At 39.1% G+C, this 12,108-nt stretch overlaps 1 protein-coding gene across 1 annotated transcript in view; it reads right to left on the reverse strand.

Annotated features, from left to right (window-relative positions):
- Positions 1–11,555, reverse strand: part of amn1 (antagonist of mitotic exit network 1 homolog (S. cerevisiae)) — a 24,569-nt gene extending 13,014 nt beyond the window's left edge. Inside the window, exon 1 of the mRNA XM_020613777.1 lies at positions 11,282–11,555. The gene's annotated coding sequence lies outside the window, so the exon portion shown is untranslated. The remainder of the gene's footprint in view (positions 1–11,281) is intronic.
- Between the last annotated feature and the right edge of the window lie 553 nt (positions 11,556–12,108).

Raw genomic sequence — 12,108 nt, forward strand, 5'->3', positions numbered from 1 at the left:
GTTAGCATGCTGCTGACCTGATTAGGTCCCATACATCCCTTTTTATTTGCTCATAGTTTTATATTGACTTATACAATTGTGTGTTATGTAAATAATATGTCTGTCTTTTAAGCTGAGAGCTGCCAGAAAGATTCATTTTGCTATGCATAATGACAGAGATTCTTGACTTGACACTGAAGATGGAACACAGGATGTAGTAAATTTAACCTTTTCTATTTTATATCCTGTTTGTTACATATCCTGTTCTGCAGAGGTGGAGGAAGCTGAAAAAATGTCTGCCACATTAGCTACAGGCAAAATATTGAGTACTTTGATTTCATTGCAAGAAAATATTACATTGGTATGTTGTGGAACTTGCCCTGGGCCAGTGAAGGTTAAGTACACACCTTATCTTCTGGTTAAAAAAAATAAATATAAATCACTCAAAGTCTCTTCAGTCTGAAGCAAGGCATAAGATTTATTGCAGTATCTCAGTTTTTGGTAAACCCTGTTTAGAGAGAAACTGCTGCTTCTCACTAAATTTAAACTAAATAATTCTGTTTTAATCCAAACATCTATCAAAACTATCAGAGTGAACCTCCTTGAAATTAAACTATGTGTGGAGAAACAGCTGCCTTTCCCAAATTAGGAGAATTATTTTCAAGACTATTGGTGGTAATGTTCCTTATATGTGGGAGAGAAAGAAGAGTTTCTCTAAGGTTAAAGAGAATTATCCAGTTTATTCTAAAATTATTCCTTTGTGGGAGACCAGGGGGTTAAAGGATTAAAGTATGTCTTATTCTTATACCTGTAGTCTTTCAAGTTATGTTCATTTCAGTTATCATATTTGCTATATTTTACTCATGTTACCCGTTTGTTACTTCAGTTTATTGGACCCAATACTTGTCAGTATTGTTGTGAATACGACTGACCGAAGGCGACTCTGTGTGTAAGACTGACCCTGAGATGGCCCTGACATCCTAGACAAAAGTGCTTTTCAGTCTGATACTTGGACAGCTGCCCAGATTTGCAGCCCAGACTAAAAGGCGCCACGAGGACACCCGTCGCACCTCAGAGAGGGAGAGATAAAAAAAAAAAAACCTTAATGTAAATATTCAATGCTTTTAAGATGTCATCCTGTGACAGGTTAATGTGTTTATGTACTACCTGTTGATGGGCCGGACATATTTGCGTGACAGAGTGCTATGTGGCCTGTTACTTTTTGTCACCTTAATGGTGACATATTTATGATGTTTGGAGGCATCATTAATCAGAGACATATGTCAAGAAGGTGTTTGCTCATAATCAGTGTCAATCATCATCATTTGACCTGCAGCTGTTATGTCACGTGCATGTGTATTAAATCTATTTCTTTTATTTTTATGGCTTCTAAAGGGGTGAGCAAGTATGACTGCTCCAGGTTCAAATACAATGGTGTCCGTTGCACTAGAGGCTAAACAGAGAAAGATCGGGTAGAGTGTGTCTTGACCAGGAGGCGCTTGAGGAGAGTATAAATGATGCTGCAGGAGCTCTGTAAACTGTTCTGCTTCCCAAACCAGAAACAGAGATGTTGCTATTTGTGAACTTTTGCAATAAATCCTATGCTTTGCTTCAGACTGAAGAGACTTTAAATGTTTTTTTTTTTTTTTAAATCAGAAGATAATGGGGATCATCATTGGTGTGTGCCTGACTTATACTGGGCCAAGTCTGGTTCCATAATACTTTACATCTAAACTAAACTATCTGGTTTAAACATCATTGAAATTAAACCCTATGAATTATTTAACAGAGAGAAACAATAATCCTTACACCGATCAATCCTCAGAAAACATCAGCCTATATCGGTGTGCTGGTTCTCAGACCTAATGTAATAAAGAAATCCTTTGATGCAATATCCCTCTGCTCTGTTCCCATGAGAAAGCTGAATTTATTTCACACAGCTGTGGTTTTTATTGATATGGGGGGAGGTGGTGAGGAGGCTCAATCAATCTCACACCTGGGTTTGACAGATACAGGTGTACCTAATAAAGTGGCCAGTGAGTGTACTACTGACAGTTATACAAGAACAATGGAAAATTTAGTTTGTCCACATCACCAGTGTACAGTTTGTATCTGACTAGATCTTTTAACTCTTGGATTTCAATATTCTGTGCACATTTTCTCAGAACACTCCTCTGCTCTGGGCTTGTTCTGTCAAAGCTCTCTGCTTAATTAATTCTGAAGGCCATGACGCACATGACAAATGCCTTGTTGTGTGAGGAATACATCGATTTATTTTATCATCTATTTTCTACATATATTTTCTGGCTCATTTTTGGTCACACATGGGTGACAAAGGAAAGAACAAACATCAAGCAGAAAGCTTTTAGAGATTCAAATGATCAAACTATTTGTTTTGACCAATAAATCATTTGATTAGAGCTGGATTTTGGGCAAATTAACAGAGCAAATCCACTTAACCCAACTAACCTCAAAGAAAACATGATGGCAATAAAAACAAACACAGCAAATGTATCATCATACATGTCATTCATCAGATATCATACATGATAGCAGAGAGAAGAAAAAGGAATCCTACAGAGGACTACAACGCACTTACTAAAAAAATTATTTAAAAAAATTAAAGGAAAACAGAAAATAGTCAAAACAAATAATTTAGATTGAGCACTAGAACCAGTTCTGAGACAACAGCTTCCCCATATATCTCTGAATATGAGCTGCAGACATCATGAAGACATCACTAAGCAATCCAGCCTTTTCCTTAGTAAAAAAGAAAACAAGTTATCAAGACAATGATTATGTATGAATATGATCTGAACACAAAAAGCTTTACTGCTGTGGAAGAACTTTCCCTGGTCATTTTATCACTGGTCAAAAAAACAAAACAAAACACCTCCTTTAAATACCTTTACTTGGCCCGTCCTCGCCAGGGCTTGCTTTACTGCACCTTTCTCTCTCAAACCTTTTTTATTGACACCATTATATTTTGATAGCATATAGTGAAATTGGTCATGCCACTTCAAAACCCCGATTTTAAACTATCACAGTTTTTATCTTGCAATACTTTCCAATACAATTCTAAACTACTTAATATACCATTAGTTCTTACTAAATACTCCTTCTTTCGGCTGTTCCTATCCCTCCTCTGCACATGTCCAAACCATCTCAATCTGGCCTCTCTGACCTTGTCCCCAAAACAGCCGACCTGAGCTGTCCCTCTGATGTGCTCATTCCTAATCCTGTCCATCCTGGTCACTCCTAAAGAGAACCTCAACATCCTTATCTCTGCTACCTCCATCTCTGCCTCTTGTCTTTTCCTCACTGCTACAGTCTCTAACCCATACAGCATAGCTGGTCTCACTACTGTCTTGTACACCTTTCCTTTGATTCTTGCTGACACTCTTCTGTCACACAACACTCCTGACACCTTTCTCCACCCACTCCAACCTGCCTGCACTCACCTCTTTCCTACACTCCCCATCACACTGGATTGTTGACCCCAAATACTTAAAACTCCTGCACCTTTTTGACCTCAGCCCCCTGTAACCTCACTGTTCCACTTCCCTCCCTCTCGTTCATACACATGTATTTTGTTTGTTAGATATTAGTAATTATTAGACAATGTGTTGAATCAAATGTGTTAGTAATGCAGTTTAGTAATATCTGATGTCTGCTCTACTCTGCTTTGCTTCAAGGTTAGAAGACAGTATTGATTCTGAAATATGAGCTACAGTTACCATGACACCAATTGTTTTCTTGTGTATTCTTATGTTAGAATATTATGTCTGAATGAATGTTTTAGTTACGCACCACGTGACAACACACACCCACATTGAAATTCCTCATTTTGTTATGACCAGCTGCTCCAAGCCTTTGGAGCTCTAGATAAGAGATTGAGTCTGTGGACTGACTTCATGTGTGTAAGAGGCTTTAGCCCAAAAACTGATAAATGTATCAGACTCCTTCTTTCGCAGCTCCTCACTCCAGCAGCAGAGTGTGTGTTTCTCTGAAGGAAGGAACAACCCAGGTCGTGTTTGTAATTTTACTTGTGGTTTAAAATAAATCAGCACTAAATGAAGAAAGATGGACTCCTTCCTTAATCAGATCTGTCCAATAAAAGAACTGGGGTATTACACTGTCTTACCACGACTGACTTTCATTCCTCTTCTTTCCAGAGCAGACCTCCACCTTTCCAGGTGTTCCTCCACCTGCTCTCTGCTCTCACTACAGATCACAATGTCATCCGCAAACATCATTGTCCAGGGAGATTCCTGTCTGACCTCATCTGTCAACCTGTCCATCACCATAGCAGAAGTGGAGATAGTATAATGGAGCTAATTCTGACAAGAGAAAACAAAAGAATGTGTGACTCTTTGAAACAAAATGGTGTAAATCTTAGTATTTTATCAAACCCCAACTCCCCTGGCTTCAAAGCTCAGAGGGAATAATGAGCTCTTGTAGAAAAGGCAACAAATCTAATGAAAGCCTGTGGGATGAGAGACCTTGGAAAGTTACTCAGTGTACCAGACTTTTAATCTCAAGAGCCTGCAATATCACACAAAGTTTTCAGTGTCTCATTATTTTAGTGAACATATAATGTGGTGAAAAGTAACTTCATAAACATATCTGTGACATGCAAGTAGGTGAACTTATGTATTCTGAAATATAATCTTAACTATTCCTTTTCTAGTATGATAGAATAGTCATACACAAACAAAGTGAATACACAGGTTAAATAAGCAACAATCATGGTGTCAGTCTTCTACTAAATAAGTACTTAATTCAATCAAATGTTAGAACCAATCCTAGAGTATAACTTTGTTAATAATTTTACTCAACAAAAGTCACTTTCGGCTTTTCCTGTTTAGGGGTCGCCACAGCAAATCACCACACTGACGACTCGCATGTTGACATCTGGCACGCGTTTTACGCCGGATTCCTGACACAACCCTGACTCGAACCCGGGCCACAGCGGTAAGAGCGCTGTGCCTTAACCATTAGCCAGGGACGGCTTTCTCCTCCATTCAATACAAATCTTAAAAATAAAACAATGACCTTTAATAACCATGCGAGTGACAAATGACATGCTGACAGATTCAGGTTACATGACCGTCATTGCTAATGAGCAAACAATCCCTTCTTGACACATCTGATTAATATTGCTCCTCAAACTACAAACGTAACATGAGTAGGTCATTGACAAATGATATGATCAAAACATATGTCAAACATCATTAATGTGACATGAAATGACATGCAAATGTATAATCTGTCATAAGATGACAATCGGAGCATATCAATTTGATTATATTGTAAGATTTGATTCTTATAGGCTTTAGTTACTTTTTATACCTTTAGTTATCTTTCATAACTCTAGTTTTCTTTAGTTACTTTTCAGTTCATTTTCTTTTAGTTACCTTTCATACCTTTATTTTCCTTGCTTACATATATTACAGCTGTATTGATGATTGTCCAGAACTACTGAGCTTTGGTTACTTTTCATACCTTTATTTTCCTTGCTTATACAGTCTTATGCAAAAGTTTAGGCACCCCTTGATAAATAACAGATTTTGGTGATTTTTTATTTGAACAGATGTTAACACAGTTTCTCTTGGAAATGGAAAAAATGCACAATATTTTCTGCAAACAGTGATGCATAGTTACTTCTTATGCCATAAATTGAACAAAAATAAAAAATAAAAACATGATTATGGCATGGTGCAAAAGTTTGGGCACCCTAAGAGTTCCAGAGTCTCAAAGTCTCTCACAAGGTATCAGACCTTAATCAGCTCGTTAGATCTGATGCACAGCAACAGCTGTCATTGGTAAATGCCAATTTCAAAGCTGTACAAATACTTTGACTCTTCAAACCTTGTGCACACACTTGTGGACACCCAGCAACCATGGGTTCCTCTAAGCAGCTGTGTAAGACCCTGAAAGTGAAAGTTATTGATGCCCACAATGCAGGAGAAGGCTACAAGAAGATAGCAAAGCGTTGTCAGCTTGCAGTTTCCACAGTAAGAAATGTAATTAAGAGATGGCAGATCAGGGGAACTGTGGAGGTCAAGATGAGATCTGGAAGACCAAGAAAACTCTCGGACAGAACTGCTCGTATGCTGGTCAGAAAGACAAATCAAAACCCCCATTTGACTGCAAAAAACCTGCAGGAAGATTTAGCAGACTCAGGAGTGGTGGTGCACCGTTCCACTGTGCAGCGATGCTTGCACAGACAAGGCCTTCATGGAAGAGTCAGCAGAAGAAAACCTTATCTGCGTCCCCATCATAAAATCCAACGTCTGAAGTATGCAACAGGACATCTACAGAAGCCCGATGCGTTTTGGAAACAAGTGCTGTGGACTGATGAAGTTAAAATAGAACTCTTTGGACACAATCAGCAAAGGCATGTTTGGAGAAAAAAAGGAGCAGCATTTCATGAAAAGAACACCTTGCCAACTATTAAGCATGGGGGTGGATCTATCATGCTCTGGGGTTGTGTTGCAGCCAGTGGCACAGGAAACATTGCACGGGTGGAGGGAAGAATGGATTCCACTAAATACCAGCAAATTCTGGAAGCAAACATCACACCATCTGTAAAAAAGCTGAAGCTGAAAAGAGGATGGCTTCTACAACAGGACAATGATCCTAAACATACCTCGAAATCCACTATGGAATACCTCAAGAGACGCAGGCTGAAGGTTTTGGAATGGCCATCACAGTCCCCTGATTTAAACATCATTGAAAATTTGTGGGTAGATCTTAAAAGAGCTGTGCATGCAAGACGACCAAAGAATATTACAGAACTAGAAGCCTTTTGCAAGGAAGAATGGGAGAAGATCCCAAGTACAAGAATTGAAAGACTTTTAGCTGGCTATGAAAAGCGTTTGCAAGCTGTGATATCTGCCAGAGGAGGTGTTACTAAGTACTGATTGTGTAGGGTGCCCAAACTTTTGCACCATGCCATAATAATGTTTTTATTTTTTATTTTTGTTCAATTTATGGCATAAGAAGTAACTATGCATCACTGTTTGCAGAAAATATTGTGCATTTTTTCCATTTCCAAGAGAAACTGTGTTAACATCTGTTCAAATAAAAAATCACCAAAATCTGTTATGTATCAAGGGGTGCCTAAACTTTTGCATAAGACTGTAAACACCAAACGGCAGACAAGGCGGAGCAGCCCAGGAAGATACAAGTAACGTAACTCAGGGTTCTCTGAACCCTGAGTTACGTTTTCACCAGTTATGACTTCACCTGTGCCCAGACTTTGAGTAAACTTCCTGTTGATTTTAAACAGTCCTCTCCTGTCTTCACTTCTCGCGCTTCCAACAAAAGAATTGGGTTATTTCTAATAATATGATGACAGGCAAACAATAACAGACAGCATTTTGAGGCCACCTGCAACATTTAATGACCTGTGTACCATCATCTGATAAACAAACAAGCAGTATTAATGACTCTCAATGCAACATCAAAATGTTCTCTCTTACGCAACTCACAGCTGATGCCCTAGCTCTCTCCTCGGTCCAAACAACAAACTGATCACCTTTTTCTCTTCCTCTCCTGCCTGTTTAAGACTGCCTGGGTCACCCACACATGACCCGCACTTTCCAGCCTGTAAAAAGCCTTTTCAAACAAACAGCCTTCTGTACCTCATATAATGAAATCGAGCAAATATAGTGAACAAAAGCAAATATACATTTCCCACATTGTCAACTCAACAAAAAAAGAATTCTGAACTGAACTATGCACTTGTTTTCAGAAATGAATATGTTGTTTACGCTGCCGTGGTAGCTTCTCGTGTTAAGTGTTTTAGATTCATCCGGTTCTTTTATCTGAAGGCCCCAAGAAGTAACACTCAGTGGAAGGATATTTTCCCACTTACGCTTTACCAGTTGAACTCAGAGAGACGAGGCGGTCCAAGTGGCTACAAAAAACCGTGTTGGTTTATTCAAGGATCACAGGTAAAATTAACATTACACGCTCAGGTATCCTTCACCTCCAAACTGCATGCAGGCAGATGAACGATGAAGAGCCCCGAACCCAACAGGCCTGTACATTATATCTGGTTTGGGCTATCCCCATTCTACAAAGGCACCTCAAACCGTGGCGTCACCTGATATGCCAGCTTTACAGCTGACCGTAGCAGTAGTCAAAACATGGAGAGAATCAATGTGTGTGAGTGTTGATTAAGTGGTGTGTAGCTAAGAACATACAGGACATTCAGGGACATGTCCGGACATTAAGCCTTGGAAGATATTATGATTAAGATTACGGCTGAACATATCATACAGTAGCCACTTTCCATCTAGTTATCCTTGAACATAAACAACCTGGAGTAACTCATGGAAGTGAGTAAGCATTTAACAGCCTCAGCTAGACATCCCGTCTACACTAAAAACATTTCTAATAAAACAAGTACCTAACTAATATCTATCTGACTAAAAATACCTAACACAGGAAACAAGAATCAGCTTTGAGTAGTTTTCAGACAACAATGAAGGTCTACAGCACAGATGAATGTTGGTTTTAGTCGCTATATGGGATTTGTGGGAAAACAGCTAAATAAAACACCATGCTTATCCTTTAAAGACATTCTCTGCTTAAGAAGATATGTTAACAAGTACAATGTATGCAGAAACAGCTTATGGACTAAAACTAAAAATAAGCCTCATCTCCACGGCTGATGGTCAGATGTGCAATGTGGTCTATAAATGGCTAAATTGTGCTTCTCACGTCTCTTCAAACTCCTCACCTTCCAGCTACTACCAATTAGTATATAGTCTAGCATAAGCTATGAGCCATGTAATTATTATAAAAATATATATAAATCACCCATCACACACAGAGCCAGATATATATCAGACTAAATAATAGGCACACATTTGCTCAAGGTGTGCAAGGCAGTGTGCAAACCTAACACCTAGGTATTAAAGGAAGGAGGATTTGGGGAGGTGTGAGCCATAGTCTTGGAGCAACCAGTCAGTCCTATTCCCATGCAAAACCCTGTTGGGCTGTGACAGGAAGGGGAAGTAATAAAATCTACAACCAAGTCATATACCTTAACCAAATCCTCTGATGTAGACGTGAAAAAAAAGTTTGATACATGTAGGATGGGGGAGGAGGGGTGGGGTGGGGGAGAAAGGGTGGCACATGGTTATATAATATTCATGGTGTCACCAAAGGGGGCATTTTCACTCACTCAAGAAAAAACAGGCCTATTATTCTGCCTTATATCACCAACTCCAGTGATGTGATTTTCCAGAGACGCTGTATTTATTAGGCTGAATTCATTCTCAAGTGACACAAGTAAAATACAATTTCACTTCAACCTCAAAATGGTCAATTACTGCTACTGTACAAAACAGTGTGTGAGACCACAGCATCAGTACCATGGACAGCAGACCTGACAGTTTCATTCACTCAAATACGACGCACCTGAGCAGTACAGAGAGGCAAGACTCCAAACACAACAGAACAAAAATAAAAACATGTATATTGCCTTACCTGAACTATCCATTCCTCCATTCTCTATGCCTACCATTTAATGTGATATGAAGTCTGTCCAACTGTGCATCCAGTAAGAAGTAAAAAAAAAAAAAAAAAAAAAAAAAAAAAAAAAAGCCTTCAGACACACATTGGCATGGTGTTTCACAGGCACAAGAGTTTTGTAACTATAACTAAATTATTTCTTGTAGAAAGGGTCATAGTTAAAAGTGGTGTTATAATGAACCACATTAAATTCAGAGGTGTTCCTAATATTCTGACCCTCTCATGCATGTACCTGGGGAGGGCAAAAGATAAAGAGACACCTCTAAATATAATGTAGTACAACACCACCTTTACCTATGACCTCAATAATAAACACATAATTGAATTTATACATTTCACAGTTTCACCAAAAGCTTAAATACAATACAATTGTAAATGTGGACCTAATAAAGTGATTGGTAAGAGCATATGACTTATTTGACTGAAAGTCACAAAGCGCAAAACAATGCAGAAGCATTTTGAGATGTTTTCACTAATCATCTTGTAATGAATGTCACTTCAGTTCTACTTTCTGAGTAGGAACAATATGCAAGCACTGTAAAAGGTTTTGCCACAAACTCAACTGACTGGCTTCTCTCCTGTATAATTTCACGAGTCTCTTTAGATTTAATATACAATCTGGATGACAGAGAATTTGAACAGAAAAACTGTGCATGAACTATCCATGAGCTCATAACTTCTAATTGAAGCTGTGTGTGACCTTCAAACTAAACTTTTTTCCACAAATTGAACATATAAAAGTGGCAGGAGCATCATCTATGCTAATTTAACCCTCACACTCTGTCATGCTCCTCTGGTTCTATTCTGTACAGTTTTTCCATCACAATAATAAATATAGTCACATTTTAACATGACAAGATCTTGTGATACCCCTAGTAAGTTACTGTTTAGCCTTCTCTTGTTGTGTGCTTGTGCTCACTTGGATCCTCACTGAGAAGCATCTCATCTAGATTGCTTTTTCTGAAATTAAATGGGGTAGACATACGGCTATAAGTACCAAGACCAATGTCATTCGTTGAGACAATACATTAGCGATACAAAGAGAATGTGTCAGTCCGTGGAGAAACATCAAAGCACATCCAGTCACCTTTAACCTATTTTAAATATTTTAACAGCTGCAAAACAAACTTTGATTTTACCCACAGCCAAGTAGACATCATTTACTGATCCTGATTAAATACCACTTCTTGGCACTCATTCAAATCAATTCTGCTCATTGCATTTTCATTTCCTGCTCATCTGCATCCAAACGACCAGCAAACAGTAACCTCGTGTCATGCACTCATTTTTAGGTATAAAAAGAGAAATTGTGGACACAGGCCCACTTTATCTATAGGTCGAACAAAGCCTTACTTCCTGAATACAAGCAGTGAGGAGCCTCGTAGATGTAGCTTATGTTGGGAGCTGTTTTCGAAAACCAGTCGCTTTTGCAGACTGCTCAAACTAATGTTTAGGATTAAAGAAGTTCACCATCTTCATCACGTTGTCACCATTTTACGGGACGTCTTCACTATAAAACCAAGGTTATTTCTGGAGTTTTTAACCCTAAAACTGCGCAGCTCGAAACTGGCAATGCAAAACAATCTCCTAATAAATACCATCATGAGTTGCTAATATGGAACTGACAAAAATATGAAGATGACAAATTAGTAGCTAACACGAGAGAACTTCATTTTTATGACACCTTTGCAATCAATCCATCCACACCCACGGCGCCAGCTCGACGTGCAGCTGCAGCCGCTAGCTAACTTACTTTTTCCTGAGAGCCTCAGCTTCACATGACGCGATGGAGGCATCCGGGGTGGGTGGGGAAAAACAGAGCCCCCCTCGGTCATTCGCCCATACACATCTGATTTGGACCCATTTGCCGACAATTCTTGGTCTAAAAGCCGACTGATGTTCAGCTGGCCTTTGCCAAAAACAACAGTCTCCTCCGCTTCTTCTTCTTCACCGTGTTTGGTATGGTAGTGCAACACCGTGTCCTCGTCCTCGCTCGACTTTTCACCAACGCATGACGTCACATGCAGGAGGCGGCCCTCCGGAGCTGCAAACTCTTGCGGGCTGGAAAACGCTGTTAAATTCGTCTCAGTCTAACTGCACATTAAATACTGCGAGATTTTAAGCATTCAAGACGCTGTAAGAAAGTCTTTGAGGACGGTGGGAGAACCTTCCACATAGCCAGATAAGGTCCAGTCCTCACCCACTCTTTGTTCTCCATCTATGGTCAAAAATCACATGACATTCCATCAGTCTGATGTATTGTAGGCTATAAGATTTACTGTGAAGCTCCACAGGTACAACAAATCTGACTCTGGTCCATGGAGCAGAATGAACACTTAGTCCAGAACACTTTTAGGTTCTCACACTTTGTGGCTCCTCACAATGTGGAACTATTCTTACCACTCCTCTCTCTATGAAACCTTTCCCGTTTAATACACCATTATATTCAAAAGCCACATCCCTTCAAAGCCATGTTTTGCTTTCACATTATTTCCCAGTTTTAGATGCATTTTAATACAATTTCAGTTGGCTACCATAAAAATAAAATAAAATAAAAATTATGTGATGTCACATGTAGCA

Source organism: Monopterus albus, unplaced genomic scaffold (assembly GCF_001952655.1).
Source record: "Monopterus albus unplaced genomic scaffold, M_albus_1.0 scaffold138.1, whole genome shotgun sequence".
NCBI classification, from domain to species: domain Eukaryota; kingdom Metazoa; phylum Chordata; class Actinopteri; order Synbranchiformes; family Synbranchidae; genus Monopterus; species Monopterus albus.